At 41.1% G+C, this 4891-nt stretch overlaps 1 long non-coding RNA gene across 1 annotated transcript in view; it reads right to left on the reverse strand.

The window, feature by feature from the left end:
* Nucleotides 1-229: 229 nt before the first annotated feature.
* LOC116882153 overlaps nucleotides 230-4891 on the reverse strand; it is a 6078-nt gene continuing 1416 nt past the window's right edge. The window contains exons 2-3 of the long non-coding RNA XR_004385560.1: nucleotides 2639-2776; nucleotides 230-265 (exon numbers count right to left, since the gene is read on the reverse strand). This is a non-coding gene — a long non-coding RNA (uncharacterized LOC116882153). The remainder of the gene's footprint in view (nucleotides 266-2638; nucleotides 2777-4891) is intronic.

A 4891-nucleotide genomic window follows, 5' to 3' on the forward strand; every position in this document is an offset into this window, starting at 1 on the left:
AAATCTTAAAAAGAAATACAGAAAACAAACTGTAATTGCCGTAGAGAAGGTGGGTAGGGGAGTGGATGAAATAGATAAAGGGGATTAAGAGTGCACTCACCAGGGCGCCTGGGTGGCTGAGTCTGTTACACGTCTGCCTTCGGCTCAGGTCACGATCCTGGGGTCCTGGGATCGAGTCCCGCATCTGGCTCCCTGCTCGGCACGAAGCCTGCTTCTCCCACTTCCACTCCCCCTGCTTGTGTTCCCTGTCTCGCTGTGTCTCTCTCTGTCAAATAAATAAATAAAATCTTTAAAAAATAAAAAAATGAGTACACCCACTGAGACGAGTGATAAGTAAAATCACTGAGTCATTATATGGTACACCTAAAACTAACATAATACCATATGTTAATGGTACTTGAACAAAAAAAAAATCCATAGAGGACTCGTAAATGCATACTGCTAAGTGAAAGAAGCCAGTCTGAAAAGTCTACATACTATATGGTTCCAACTATACGGCATTCTACTAAAGGCAAAACTGTGAAGACAGTAAAAAGATCAGTGGTTGGAGGGTGGAGAGAGAGTAGGCAGAACAGAAAACTTTTTAAGGCAGTCAGACTCTTGTGTATGATAGTATAATGGTGAGCACATGTCATTATACAGCTGTTCCAAACCCACAGAATGTATAATATCCAGAACAATTCCTAACGTAAACTATGGGCTTTGGGTGATTATGACGTGTTGGTGTAGGTTTCACCGACTGTAACGGAAGTACCGCTCTGGTGAAGGATGCTGACAGTTAAGGGGGCTGTCCATGTTTGGGGCAGGGAGTATGTGGGATTTCGCTGTATTTTGTGCTCAGTTTTGCTATGGACCTACACTGCTCAAGAAAAAAAAAGTGATTTATCTTTTCAGAATGAAACCACAGGGTAAATACAGGAAACTATAAGGAAAGATGGAAAAAACTAGAGATGGGAAGACTGAAGGAAGACCTCATGATTGCAAGGACATAGGGTAGAGCAGCAACCATTCTGTCCCCAGAGCAAGAAGCTAACACACTACGGGAAAAAAGAAATTTCATTCTGTTGTAGAGAATTCTGAAAATGAGTATTATTAAAATTCTACAATAGTTAAAAAGGGAATTTCCGTATCATATAATCTTTACCTCTGGAGATCACATCCAGAATAATTTAGTTATTGCCTAGAACATTATTTGTAGGGTTCCTTCCAACTCAAATTCCATGATTTCAGGTTCTTAAAATCATTTTTCTTAAGAAAAAGTTTTCTGGTTTGTTATTTTTATTTTTTAAAAGATTTCATTTATTTATTTGACAGAGAGATAGCACAAGTAGGCAGAGTGGCAGGCAGAGGGAGAGGGAAAAGCAGGCTCCCTACTGAGCAGGAAGCCCGATGTGGGGCTCAATGCCAGGACCCTGGGATCATGACCTAAGCCGAAGGCAGATGCTTAACAACTTAGCCACCCAGGAGCCTCCAGTTTGTTTTTAGAAGATTTTATTTTTAAGTATGCTCTATGCCCAACATGGGGCTTGAATTCACAATCCTGAGATCAAGAGTTGCATGCTCCACCAGCTGAGCTGGTCAGGTGCCCCGTAAGAACAAGTTTCTGGGGCGCCTGGGGCGCTCAGTGGGTTAAGCCTTTGCCTTCAGCTCAGGTCATGGTCTCAGGGTCCTGGGATAGAGGCCTACATTGGGCTCTCTGCTCAGAAGGGAGCCTGCTTCCCTGTCTCTCTCTGCCTGACTCTCTGCCACTTGTGATTTCTCTCTCTGTCAAATAAATAAATAAATACATCTTAAAAAAAAAAAAAAGAAACAAACAAGTTTCTGATAATCCTTTATCACCCTGTCACAAATTACAAATTCTATCTGTCAAAGCACATTGTTTCAACTCAACCTAAAGTAGACCCAGAAATAGATGAGAGGCAGGGGGGTCTGGCTGGCTCAGTCAGTAGAGCACACAACCTTTGATCTCAGGGTGGTGAGTTCGAGGCCCATGTTAGACATAAAGATCATTGAGAGGGGATAAAAATAGAGGAGAGGGGAAAAAATGCTTATGAATAGCATCAAGGAAGAAAGAAATAAGGAAAAAGAAGCAGCATTAAGCCTTCAGAGACTACTGATGTTAGGAAAATTAACTAAACCAAGCCATACTGGTATATTCATTTTAAGAAATCCCTTTGTAATGCTAAAATCTGACAAGCAATCTGCTACTGAGTTAGCTGAGAAATTCAAAATAATAGAAATGTATCATTAACACTGAACCCTTCCATGAATAAGAAATTAGCACCCCATGAATTATAATTTAAAGAAAACATTTAGCTAAAATCCACTGGCAACATGTTTTAATTCTTACATATGTTCTACGTTTTTATTTTTTTTATTTTTTTTTAAAGATTTTATTTATTGATTTGACAGAGAGAGATCACAAGTAGGCAGAGAGAGAGAGAGGAGGAGGAAGCAGGCTCCCTGCCGAGCAGAGAGCCCGATACGGGACTCGATCCCAGGACCCTGAGATCATGACCTGAGCCAAAGGCAGTGGCTTAACCCACTGAGCCACCCAGGCGCCCTACGTTTTTATTTTTTTAATGATTTTTTTTCTATTTTGTAAAGTAAAAGAATATCATAACAAAATATCACATACTGGGTGGCCTTTATTTTCTCACCATTCTGGAGGTTAGTAGATGAAGATCAAGGTGCCATCAGAACTGAATTCTGGTAGACCTCTCTTCTTGGCCTGTAGATTGGCAACTTCTCCCTGTGTCCTTACATGGCCTTTCCTCTGTGCACACACAAGAAGGTGGGGGGAGATATCTGGTATCACTTCCTGTTCTAAGGATACCAGTCCTACTGAATTCAGGCTCCAGCCTTATGACCTTGTTTAACCTGAATTACCTCTTTTAATTCTTTAAAGATTCATTTTTAAGATGTTATTTATTCATATGAAAGAGAGAAAAAGAGAGCAAGTGTGCACACATGTGCATAGGGAGAAGCAGACTCCCAGCTAAGCAGGGAGGCTGATGCTGGCCTCAATCCCAGGACCCCAGGATCAAGACCTGAGCGGAAGGCAGATGCTTAACCAACTGAGCCACCCAGGTGCCCCTAAAGGCTTTACTGCTAAATACAGTCACTTTGAAAATTAGGGCTTCAACATTTGAATCTGGGTCGGGGGGGGGGGACACAATTCAGTCTGCAACAAGGATTCTCTGGAAATAGTCTTCATACTTCAGGAGTTCCCAAATCTTCAATCCTCTCTGACTTTAATCTCCTAGAAGATACTGGCTTGCAAATTGTTAACTCAGTGGCTAGATTGTAAGGTGCTTGCATATATGTCTCTAATCTGATAGGTCCCGTTAAGTTCTATTTTCCCTTCACATTTTAAACTTTAAATTAATAAAAACTTGGCATAAATGTAAACTCAACACTTAGGATCTGATGTTCTGATAGTGCAAATGGTACAGACTGCAGTCAGCCCGAGCAACCAGGCTAGAAATGTAACCTTGGGAAGCTGTCAAGCGCATTTCTTCTGCCTCCCACATGACATAACTCCTAGTTGCTTATTTTGTCTTCTGCAATATGTGACACAAACAGTTTTACACCTGGAAATAACTTCATTTGTTTACACATAGTTATGAGAGGAAAAAGAAGTCTATTTCAATTTGGTTAACACTTTAGTTTTCAGAAACCCAAGAATCGGTAAAGACAATTTAAAAAAAATGAAGCACTAGAAGGAGACAACAATAAAGGGAGTTCTGAAAAGAAAAGTTCTAGGTCACAAAAGTTATATTCATTGAGATTCAAGGTTGTTCCTGCTCTATGCTTTCCCTTTAGTTCCTTTTTGGAAAAGGAGTATATTGTCTATAGCTCTTTGGAGGACACTAAAATAATTTTCTTTGTTTGCAATTCCTTCTGTTTCAATTTTTGTTGTTATGCATAAACGGAGAAGAAAAAAGGGGGGGGCATAATTCTCCAAAATTTAGCTGCTTATGTCTCTATTTGGTTTTTCAAAAAATCCTTACACATAAATGTATTTTGTTTCATTGTTTGAATAAATTTATCTTTCTTTCTTTCTTCAGGAGAAAAGGTATTAGAACTATGCAGAGTGGGACTCAGAGGGTCTCCGACTTTGAGGAGCAATCTAAAAATAAACATACAAATAACAGTTCTCGGAATATATGAGGAGTATAGGGGCCAGTGATGCCTGCCGGCCTGTAAAGGCACGCAGCTCTGGTGGCGTAAGGCTTAAAATTAAGGCCCACTACTATGTACTGCTCTGACATCTCAGAAAACCAGTAGTAAGGCCTCCACTGGCCTAACTGCAAATTCCTCTCCCCACTCTGCCTCTGTACGTGAGGTCCCCTAGCCAAACAACCCTCTTCATCATAGGGAACAGGCACAGTTCCAGATTATCCCTGAGTGGTGGGTCTTAGTACTCTGCCAGTATATGGATCTCATCTGCTCAGTGTAAGGTGTCCTGTGTTTGGCCTCCCCATAACCTGGGAGGGAAAGCCCTCCCTGACCAACAAGGTGAATAGGAGACCATTAAAATAGTCCCTGTTGCTGCCTGGTTTCATCTGTACTAGTAAGATAAGTCATGCACAAACGCAAATCTCACCCAAGCTGTTCTTGCATCTTTTAGAATTCTAAAATAAGAAGCTATTTGGTTGGGGTGCCTAGGCGGCTCAGTTGGTTAAGCGGCTGATTTCAGCTCAGGTCATGATCTTGGGGTCCTGGGACTGAGCTCTGTGTCAGGCTCCCAGCTCAGCAGAGAGTCTACTTCTCCCTCTCCTTCTGTGCCACCCCCGCACCGTGCTCTCTCCCAAATAAATACATAACATCTTTTTAAAAAAGAAAGAAAAATCACAGCTTCATAGGTGCAACTTTATATATATATATA

The sequence above is a fragment of the Lontra canadensis genome, unplaced genomic scaffold, assembly GCF_010015895.1.
Source record: "Lontra canadensis isolate GAN:19392208 unplaced genomic scaffold, GSC_riverotter_1.0 scaffold81, whole genome shotgun sequence".
NCBI classification, from domain to species: Eukaryota; Metazoa; Chordata; class Mammalia; order Carnivora; family Mustelidae; genus Lontra; species Lontra canadensis.